The 11,488-nt window shown below is 44.6% G+C and overlaps 1 pseudogene; it reads left to right on the plus strand.

Moving 5' to 3' along the window:
* Positions 1-374: 374 nt before the first annotated feature.
* LOC141078564 (microtubule-associated serine/threonine-protein kinase 3 pseudogene) lies at positions 375-11,094 on the plus strand (annotated as a pseudogene).
* The last annotated feature ends 394 nt before the right edge of the window (positions 11,095-11,488 follow it).

The following is an 11,488-nucleotide window of genomic DNA, read 5'->3' on the forward strand; positions in this document are numbered from 1 at the left end:
TTAAAGAAATGGCCGAAAAAGTCCTGTATGTGCTGGAAGGTCCGGCCCGCTCCCCGGAACGCCTGGAGACACCACAAGGCGAGTACAAAGACGGGGAAAATGTCCCCCCGGAATCCCCGGACCCTAACACGAGTCAGGCGGGGCCGAGCAGCGATCTGACCACAGAAACCCCTGAGCTGCCGGATCCTGAGAGTGTGATCTGTGAGATCCCGGAGATCCACGAGCCTGCCACTGAGACACCAGAAGGCGACGACAAAGACGGGGAAAATGTTAACCCGGAATCCCCGGACCCTAATACGCGTCATCCGGGGCCAAGCAGCGATCTGACAACAGAAACCCCTGAGCTGCCAGATCCTGAGAGTGTGATCTGTGAGATGCCAGAGATCCACGAGCCTGCCACTAACTTGATGGAATCATTGATCCCGGCGAGAAAGCCGCATATGAGCGACTTCGAGACATCCAAACTGATCAGCGGCGGATGTTTTGGGGCTGTCTATTTAGTGCAGCACAAATACTCACAGCAGATCTTCGCTATGAAGAAAATGGCGAAGAAGAACCTGGAAACTGAAAAACACGTGGAAGCTGCCTTTCTGGAGAGGGACATCATGACCTTCGCTGATTGTCCCTTTGTGGTCTCCATGCTCTGCTCCTTCCCTACTAGATCTCACCTGTGTATGGTCATGGAGTATGTTGGAGGTGGAGACTGTGGGTCCCTTCTAAGCACCAGGGGCCGTTTATCTATCCCCTTGGCCCGTCTGTACTTTGCAGAAACAGTTCTTGCTGTGGAATACCTGCACAGCTATGGTGTGGTACACCGAGACCTAAAACCGCACAACCTACTGATTACAACTGCTGGGCACATTAAAGTCGCCGATTTTGGGCTTTCAAAAATTGGTGTCATGATACCAAAAACCAACAACTATAAGCAATCAGTGAAGGACATCTCCAGAGAGTTCAAGGACCTTGAGAATTGTGGTACCCTGAATTACATGGCCCCAGAGGTCATCCTAATGAAAGACTACGGAAGACCTGTTGACTGGTGGTCAATGGGGATCATCCTCCATGAATTTCTGGTGGGATCTTTACCATTTGATACGGATTTCATACCTGAGCTTAAAAGAATGATTGTCATGGGAAAAATACCTTGGAATTACAAACGCTGTCCACCCCGTGAGGCTAAGACCCTCATCACTGACCTGCTCAAAAAAAATCCTGAGCAAAGACTTGGGACAGGTGGAGCATTTGAGATTAAGGATCATCCATTCATGAAAAAAATAGATTTTGACAATCTTCTAAATCAGAAGCCGATGTATATTCCTCATCTTGTGTCAGATGTGGACACCAGCCTCTTTATCAATCACGCTCATAGAGACATGCTTATGGTCTCAGAGAATGAAGAGGACACAAGTGAGGACAAAGACCTTGACTTTCAAAATTTTACGTCATCCTCTGAAAGGCTTTCTAAACTCTGCACCATCGCTAGCATCACGATGAACAATGAGAATTCAAGGTCCCATCCAGAGTGTACCCAAGCATCAAACATCGAGAAAAGAAAATCTGCAATAAATCCAAATGCAGAGCAAGAAAACCCAGAAAATGTAAAAAAGGAGAAAAAGAGAAGAGGTTCCACCTTCCGCCGGATCTTATCATCCTGCCGGCGTGGATTATCCAGGGCTGCCCGCGTGTTTACATGTTGTTGCCTCTCCCCTACAAACATCTAAAAGATGGTAAACCTCCACATCCAGTGCCCTGAGGTCCAGCAGATCCACCATCACTGCTGGAGAAGTATAGAAGTGCAATTCCACAACAGTTTTTTTTATTTTTTTTACCATGTTCACCAAATGCTAAATCCGACCTGCCATTATGATTCGCCAGGTCATTATCAGATGACAGATACCAAACATGTATAGATTGTTTTTTATTTACGTGGTGAAAAAAAATCCAAAGTTTAATAAAAAAAAAAATTGCACCATTTTCTGAGATCCGTATTGTCTCCATTTTTTGGGATCTGGGGCTGGGTCAGGGCTTATATTTTGCACGCCGAGCTGACGTTTTTAGTGATAGCATTTTAGGGTAGAGACGATTTTTTGATCACCCGTTGCTATGAACAAAAAAACGTAATTTTGCGGTTTGGATTTTTTTCTCGTTATGTAGTTTACCAATCAGATTGCCTTTGTATTTGGATAAATTGGGAGTTTCTTAATGCAGCAATATGAAATATATGATCGCTGTTTTGTATTGTTTTATTTTGACTCGGGAAATATGAACTTTAAACTTTTTTTATATTTTTTAAAACATTTTTTTTCCACTTTTGACTTGCTTCAATACAGTAGTTTCCATAGAAGACTTGAAGCTGCAATCATCTGATCGCTTGTGCTACGTATAGCCCTGCTATGTGTATCAGAAATCATCATCTCCAGGGGCGTCCGTGGGTGTGGTTTATGACACGCTTCCGGGCATGCATGTGTTAAATGCCGCTGTCAGAGATTGACAGTGGCATTTAACATGTTAGCAGCCGCAGGTGGATCGCAATTTCGGCTGTTAGGGGCACATGACAGTTGATCAAACCAGCTATCATGTGTCAGAAAAGATGCGGGCTCAGCATCGGACACGGAGCCCGTATCAAAGGGAGGGAGGCGACCTAAGATGTACTTATATGTGATAGGTCGTGAAGGGATAAGTAGAACAATATTTTATTTTTCAAAACTTATGTCTAAGTTCAGAAAAAAAAACGAATATAGGAGGTCAAAATGCAAAATATAAGGACAACAGAGGCCAATAGATTGGTGGAAGGGAGTGCTAAAAATTATTGGGTAAAGAGGTGCAAAATACTTGCCCCTGGAAATTGCAGCCCACAATACACCAGTAATTCTTGGCAGGTTCATTACAGAAAAATTAGTAATTAAAAAGTGCCACTAAAATCACTGGGCTGTGTAATACATGAAGGTGCTGAGCCCTCCAGAATGAAAGGTTTTCTCTTAATTTTCTCTCTGCCATTATATTTTAATGTCCCAGTCAAGACAGACTCAATTATTCCAATTTATACAGTAAAGCCGAAAGCCGACACGTGAGCTACAGAAAATAGAAAGTCTCATCCTGCTACATCTGCTTTAATGACCAAAGTGAAAACTGCAATAGTTAAAGGGAATCTGTCAGTAGGATCAACCATCCTAAGCCATCTATATAGGTTATAGGAAGCTGAGTAAAATGATATGTTTTTCTTAATATGTAAATGAGCTGTTAAGATCTATGGGCCGGATATAGATCTCCCTGAGAATCTGCCTGTAAATAAAAGGGGGCATTTCCAGTGGAGACATGTAATGACTGACAGTCTGCTCTCCTGATCTACACGTCTCAGAGTTGGAACACCCTCTTTCATTTAAATAAGCTCTGGAAGAGGATTTTCAAGGAGGTCTGTATGGGGCCCGTGGAAATTAACAGCTAATTTACATATTTAAAAAAAATTGTGGATTTCTCTAGAATAAGACATTGGAACACAGATATCCAAAGACATACCAAAAGGCAATTTAGATTGTGAGCCCCATCGGGGACAGTGATGATAATGTATGTAAAGTGCTGTGGAATATGGCTATACAGTTGTGGCCAAAAGTATTGACACCCCTGCAATTCTGTCAGATAATACTCAGTTTCTTCCTGAAAATGATTGCAAACACAAATTCTTTGGTATTATTATCTTCATTTAATTTGTCTTAAATGAAAAAAATGAAGCAAAAAGCAAAACATTGATCATTTCACACAAAACTCCAAAAAAGGGCCAGACAAAAGTATTGGCACCCTCAGCCTAATACTTGGTTGCACAACCTTTAGCCAAAATAACTGCGACCAACCGCTTCCGGTGACCATCAATGAGTTTATTACAATGCTCTGCTGGAATTTTAGACCATTCTTCCTTGGCAAACTGCTCCAGGTCCCTGATATTAGAAGGGTGCCTTCTCCAAACTGCCATTTTTAGATCTCTCCACAGGTGTTCTATGGGATTCAGGTCTGGACTCATTGCTGGTCACCTTAGAAGTCTCCAGTGCTTTCTCAAACCATTTTCTAGTGCTTTTGGAAGTGTGTTTTGGGTCATTGTCCTGCTGGAAGACCCATGACCTCTGAGGGAGACCCAGCTTTCTCACACTGGGCCCTACATTATGCTGCAAAATTTGTTGGTAGTCTTCTGACTTCATAATGCCATGCACACGATCAAGCAGTCCAGTGCCAGAGGCAGCAAAGCAACCCCAAAACATCAGGGAACCTCCGCCATGTTTGACTGTAGTGACCGTGTTCTTTTCTTTGAATGCCTCTTTTTTTCTCCTGTAAACTCTATGTTGATGCCTTTGCCCAAAAAGCTCTACTTTTGTCTCTTCTGACCAGAGAACATTCTTCCAAAACGCTTTAGGCTTTTTCAGTTAAGTTTTGGCAAACTCCAGCCTGGCTTTTTTATGTCTCGGGGTAAGAAGTGGGGTCTTCATGGGTCTCCTACCATACAGTCCATTTTCATTCAGACGCCGACGGATAGTACGGGTTGACACTGTTGTACCCTCGGACTGCAGGACAGCTTGAACTTGTTTGGATGTTAGTTGAGGTTCTTTATCCAACATCTGCACAATCTTGCGTTGAAATTTCTTGTCAACTTTTCTTTTCTGTCCACATCTAGGGAGGTTAGCCACAGTGCCATGGGCTTTAAACTTCTTGATGACACTGCGCACGGTAGACACAGGAACATTCAGGGATTTGGAGATGGACTTGTAGCCTTGAGATTGTGAGGAAGCATGAGCAATTTGGTTTCTCAAGTCGTCAGACAGTTCTTTGGTCTTCTTTCTTTTCTCCATGCTCAATGTGGTACACACAAGGACACAGGACAGAGGTTGAGCCAACTTTAATCCATGTCAACTGGCTGCAAGTGTGATTTAGTTATTGTGACGGCCGTCTGCGAATCTGGGCTGTAGTAGGGACAGCACCCCGAGTAACCCTGTGACCCTTAACCCCTATACAGGGATCTGGAATTGTAGCAAGGCCCAGGGGGTAGCTGTCTAGAGGAGCAGTGGACCAGAGCAGGGCGGCCGCCAAGGGGTCAAAACTAAAACCCGTAATCAAGGTCAGGAGGCAGGAGTCGGAGGCCGGAGGGCAGCAGAGGCACGAAATCAGCAGACAGGAGAGTCAAAAGTCCAGGCCAAGGTCAGTAAAAAAACAGGAGGGCAGCAAAGGTACAAAATCAGCAGGCAGAAGGAGAGTCAGGAATCCAAGCGAAGGTCAGCGTCAAAAAATCAGAAGAGAGGCGGAGGTACAAAAATGTCAGGCAATAGTATGGTCAGAAATCCAGGCTGAGGTCAGAGTTTTCACTATAGCAAATTACAAAGTAGCACGCAGGGGAACCAAGAATATATCCGGCGGCTTGCAAGACCAGTCCCAAGGTATTTGAGGGATCAGGTCCTCCCTCACAGGTTCCTGGACTGATGATGTAATTAGGGCCGCCCCCAGGACCAGGCCAGATGGAGATGCAGTAAGCCCTACATGACTGACAGAGGGGCGGAGCCTGCGCCCACCAGATGCCTGCGCAGGAGCCTCTTCTCTGTCACCACCCTCACCCTGGAGCGAACCAAGGCGCCTCCCAGTGGCTGAGGCAGGAACAGCCGTCCCTGAGTCCGACGGCGACGTGACGGTCCGGCGCCTCCTAGTGGCCGAGACCGGAACCGCAGGCCCTGAGTCTGGCAGTGATGTGTCAGTCCGGCGCCTCCTAGTGGCTGAAGCCGGAACAGCAGGCCCTGAGTCTGGCGACGAGGTACCAGTCTGGCGCCTCCTAGTGGCCGAAGCCGGAACAGCAGGCCCTGAGTCTGGCGGCGACGTGACAGTTATTGTCAACACCTGTTAGGTGGCACAGGTAAGTTACAGGTGCTGTTAATTACATAAATTAGAGAAGCATCACATGATTTTTCGAACAGTGCCAATACTTTTGTCCACCCTCTTTTTCATGTTTGGTGTGGAATTATATCCAATTTGGCTTTAGGACAATTCTTTTTGTGTTTTTTTTATTTAAGACAAATTAAATGAAGATAATAATACCAAAGAATTTGTGTTTGCAATCATTTTCAGGAAGGGCTTACGCGTGCAACAGATTAAGTGCAACAGGATAAAGTGTTTTGCAGTTAGACAATGCATTGAAGCTGATGTTCCTCTCTTCTCTTCTTCACACAGGTATTTCATGCCATCATCCATGTATGCTGTCTGACAAGTGTGAACTGCATCATATAGTGCCAGATATTTTTATGGTATTTCATGCCATCATCCATGTATGCTGTCTGACAAGTGTGAACTGCATCATATAGTGCCAGATATTTTTATGGTATTTCATGCCATCATCCATGTATGCTGTCTGACAAGTGTGAACTGCATCATATAGTGCCAGATATTTTTATGGTATTTCATGCCATCATCCATGTATGCTGTCTGACAAGTGTGAACTGCATCATATAGTGCCAGATATTTTTATGGTATTTCATGCCATCATCCATGTATGCTGTCTGACAAGTGTGAACTGCATCATATAGTGCCAGATATTTTTATGGTATTTCATGCCATCATCCATGTATGCTGTCTGACAAGTGTGAACTGCATCATATAGTGCCAGATATTTTTATGGTATTTCATGCCATCATCCATGTATGCTGTCTGACAAGTGTGAACTGCATCATATAGTGCCAGATATTTTTATGGTATTTCATTCCATCATCCATGTATGCTGTCTGACAAGTGTGAACTGCATCATATAGTGCCAGATATTTTTATGGTATTTCATTCCATCACTCCTGTGGTGGGTCTTTATTTTTTATCTATTTGGTTTCTGCTTTGAAGTGTAGAAAGGTGTTTTTTTTTTTTTTTTTCTCCCTTTCTCAGTTTGATGGCCTTGTCCAGCGTTAGTTATTTACCCTGCATAGTAATGCCTGCTCTGGCCTTGTGCTAATTGGTTAATTACTGATTGTGGCCTTTTGGTGGCTGAAGCTAGCAGACATTTCATTTCATATATATTTAGCTCTGGCTGGGATAGCACGCGTGCGGGCTCACGCGTGCAACAGATATTAAATGCAACAGGATCAAGTGTTTTGCAGTTAGACAATGCAGTTGGACAGGGCAGGAGACAGGTAAGGTGCATAAGTTGTTCATGCACGCATGCTTCTTGGTCAGTCGTACTACATATGCATTGATCATATTAACCTGCTGCTTATTTGTCTTCACTTCTGCTTTTTAACAACTCGCCTGCCTTTTTACACATTCTGTGCACTCTCTGCATATCCACCCCTCCCTTTTCCCCTCTCCCATGTTTAACTCTGAGGCTCTATTGACATTTCTTACCCACACCAAACCATCCAAAACCTCCATGCAGCACTCAAAACGTTCATACAAATCATCCCACCACCTGCTTTTTCTGTTTTTTCTCCTTTTAATAGTTGCAGGTGACATCTCCCCCAACCCTGGGCCTCCCTCCACCAGCATACATTACTCTCCTCCAGCTGCATATAGAAACCCTGCTAATCTTATTAACATTCAGTGCATGCCTTCTCCTCTCACTTTCCAATGTGCTCTCTGGAATGCACGGTCTGTGTGTAACAAACTGACTTACATTCACGATCTTTTTCTCTCTAATTCCCTTAACCTTCTGGCTATTACAGAAACCTGGATCCAGCATTCAGACACCACCGCTGCTGCCTCTCTCTCGTTTGGTGGGCTGAAATTTTCACATACCCCCAGACCTGAGAACAGACAGGGTGGAGGTGTTGGTTTGCTCCTTTCATCACAATGTGCTTTCCAGGTCATCCCCCCGGTTCCATCACTTACATTTCCTTCCTTTGAAGTCCACGCCATCAGACTCTTTAAGCCCTTCTCCTTACGAGTGGCGGTCGTTTATCGCCCTCCAGGCTCCTCCCGCCAGTTTCTAGACCACTTCACCACCTGGCTTACTCACTTTCTGTCCTGTGACATCCCCACCCTCATCATGGGAGACTTTAACATCCCCATCAATGATCCGCTCTCCCAGTCTGCCTCTCATCTTCTTTCTCTAACTTCTTCATTCGGCCTCTCACAGTTTACTTATTCTCCTACACATGAGGACGGGAATACTCTGGACCTGGTTTTCTCCCGCCCCGGCTCGCTGCACGACTTTACTAATTCACCTCTCCCGCTCTCGGACCACAACCTTCTTTCCTTCTCTGTCAAGAATTGTCTCCTCACCCGGGACACCCCCACTTACCACACTTATCGGTATACACGTACCATTAATACCCAACAGCTTAGGGACAATCTCCACACATCTTTAGCCCCCATCTCCACCCTCTCCTGTCCAGACATAGCATTGTCACACTTCAATAATACACTGAAGAATGCCCTAGATGAAGCAGCACCTTCTATACGCAGAAAGACCCGACACAGACAAAGGCAGCCCTGGCACACAACGCAAACACGCTCTCTTCAGCGCTGCTCGAGGTGTGCAGAGCGGCAGTGGAGAAAATCTCTCTTAGCAGAAGACTTCATCCACTATAAGTTCATGCTCAAAACCTATAACTCTGCCCTTCATCTGGCCAAACAATCCTACTTCACCACCCTCATCACCTCACTATCCAACAACCCAAGACGACTTTTTGAAACCTTAAACTCCCTCCTGAAACCTAAAGTACAGGCCCCCATCACCAACCTCAGCGGTGAGGATCTGGCCACTTATTTCCTAGAAAAAATCAACCACATCCATCAGGATATCTCAGCCCTATCTCCTCAGTGCCTGGATCCCCTTCTCTGCCGCACCTCAAGCTCACTAGACATCTTTGAGCCTGTTTCAGAAGAAGAAGTTTCCAAGCTCCTCGCTTCTGCTCGGCCTACAACCTGCAACAGTGACCCTATTCCTTCACAGCTCCTGCAGTCTCTCTCACCAGTGGTCACCACTCACCTGACTAAAATATTTAACCTCTCTCTTTCTTCAGGTATATTTCCCTCCTCATTTAAACATGCCATCATAACCCCTTTACTTAAAAAGCCATCCCTGGACCAGAACTGCACTGCTAACTACAGACCTGTCTCTAACCTTCCCTTCATCTCTAAACTCCTGGAACGCCTGGTCCACTCCCGTCTAATCCGCTATCTCTCGGATAACTCTCTTCTCGACCCCTTACAATCTGGTTTCCGCTCTTTACACTCTACTGAAACTGCCCTCACTAAAGTCTCTAATGATTTAATAACAGCTAAATCGAAAGGTCATTGCTCCCTGCTGATTCTCCTGGATCTCTCTGCCGCATTTGACACTGTGGATCACCAGCTCCTCCTCACTATGCTCCGCTCTATAGGCCTCAAGGACACAGCCCTCTCCTGGTTCTCCTCCTACCTCTCTGACCGCTCCTTCACTGTATCTTTTTCCGGCTCCTCTTCCTCTTCTCGTCCCCTTACTATCGGGGTCCCACAGGGCTCAGTCCTAGGCCCTCTCCTCTTCTCTTTATACACTGCCCCTATTGGACAAACAATCAGCAGATTTGGGTTCCAGTATCATCTCTATGCTGATGACACCCAATTATACACTTCTTCCCCTGACATCACCCCTACCCTAATTCAAAATACCAAGGATTGTCTGTCTGCTGTCTCTAGCATCATGTCCTCCCTCTATCTGAAACTAAATCTCTCTAAAACTGAACTTCTTGTGTTTCTCCCCTCTACTAACCTCACTCTACCTAACATCGAAATAACCCTGGAGGGTTCAACCATAACTCCCAAGCAGCATGCCCGCTGTCTTGGGGTCATATTCGACACTGAACTTTCCTTTACTCCGTACATCCAATCACTCAGTCGCTCTTGTCACCTGCATCTTAAAAACATCTCCAGAATCCGACCTTTTCTCACCTTTGAAACTGCTAAGACTCTTACTGTCGCTCTTATTCATTCTCGTCTGGACTACTGCAACTCTCTTCTGATCGGTCTCCCTCTTACCAAACTTTCTCCTCTCCAATCCATCTTGAATGCGGCAGCCAGGGTCATATTTCTGTCCAGCCGCTTCACCGATGCCTCCATCTTATGCCAGTCATTACACTGGCTACCTATTCGCTACAGGGTCCAGTATAAACTCATCTCTCTCACCCATAAAGCTCTCCACTGTTCTGCACCGCCTTATATCTCCTCTCTCATCTCTGTCTATCGCCCTACACGTGCCCTCCGTTCTACAAATGACCTAAGACTAACATCCCCCGTAATCCGAACCTCGCACCTCCGTCTCCAAGACTTCTCTCGTGCTGCTCCAGCTCTCTGGAATGCACTTCCCCAGACGATCAGACTGATACCTAGCCCTGACCTATTCAAGCGCGCTTTGAAAACCCATCTCTTCAAAGAAGCCTATCACATTAACTACTCAGCAAGCTAACTTTGCCCTGTTCCCCCCTTCCAAATATTATTCTGAATCTGCACCCTACTATTCATCTGTCTCCACACCCTTCATGCACATAACTGCACTTGATACTTGTCTATTGCACTTAAACACACGGGCTGATGACCGGATCATGCAGCTTTATATGAAAATCCCTATTATAATTGCCAGACCTGAATTAACAAGCATTTCTCACCTACTGTGTCCCCCCATTTCCTTGTAGATTGTAAGCTTGCGAGCAGGGACCTCACTCCTAATGTCATTGTTTGAATTGTCTTAACTTGTATTGAATTTATTGTCTGTACATGTCCCCGCTTAATTGTAAAGTGCTGCGGAATATGTTGGCGCTATATAAATAAAAATTATTATTATTATAGGAAGAAACTGAGTATTATCTGACAGAATTGCAGGGGTGTCAATACTTTTGGCCACAACTGTATAGGCAAAAGCATAATAATAATAATAGGTATTTTTTTCAGCTACCTATGACCTACATGTCCATACAGATGGCTTAAAAGAGGTTATCCTACTGACAGATTCCCTTTAAAAACAATACATTTGTGTCATCATTTAAAAAAAAAACACTGGTTTAGAGAAAATATTTTCTAATAATTACTTAAGAGAAAAGAATTCTCAACATAATCTTTGCTAACTTAAAATCCTTTTTCTGTATGTTAAGCTCTGTGTCCCAAGGCTGAATATTTCAGCTGAGTAAAGGAAAAAGACTGGGCCTTCATTGTAGCTCAATATGTCTGGAAGGGGGAACTATGCGGTCAGCTTCTACAGTAATACCAAAATATTTAAAAAATGCTACAAATATTATAATTTGCTTCCTTCATGGAGAAATTACATTAGCGAGTTGAAACGCTTCACATAATGAAATAGAAGAGATGAGAATTGCCGTGTATGGAACACAGGGAATGGAACATGTGGATAGAACATAGAGAATGGAACATGTGGACGAAACAAAAAGAATGGAACACGTAGATGGAACACAGAGAATGGAACACGTGGACAGAACACAGAGAATGGACCATGTGGATGGAACAAAGAGAATGGAACACGTAGACGGAACACCAGAGAATAGAACAC

The sequence above is a fragment of the Dendrobates tinctorius genome, unplaced genomic scaffold (genome assembly GCF_039654945.1).
Source record: "Dendrobates tinctorius isolate UK_male_01 unplaced genomic scaffold, ASM3965494v1 ptg000016l, whole genome shotgun sequence".
NCBI classification, from domain to species: domain Eukaryota; kingdom Metazoa; phylum Chordata; class Amphibia; order Anura; family Dendrobatidae; genus Dendrobates; species Dendrobates tinctorius.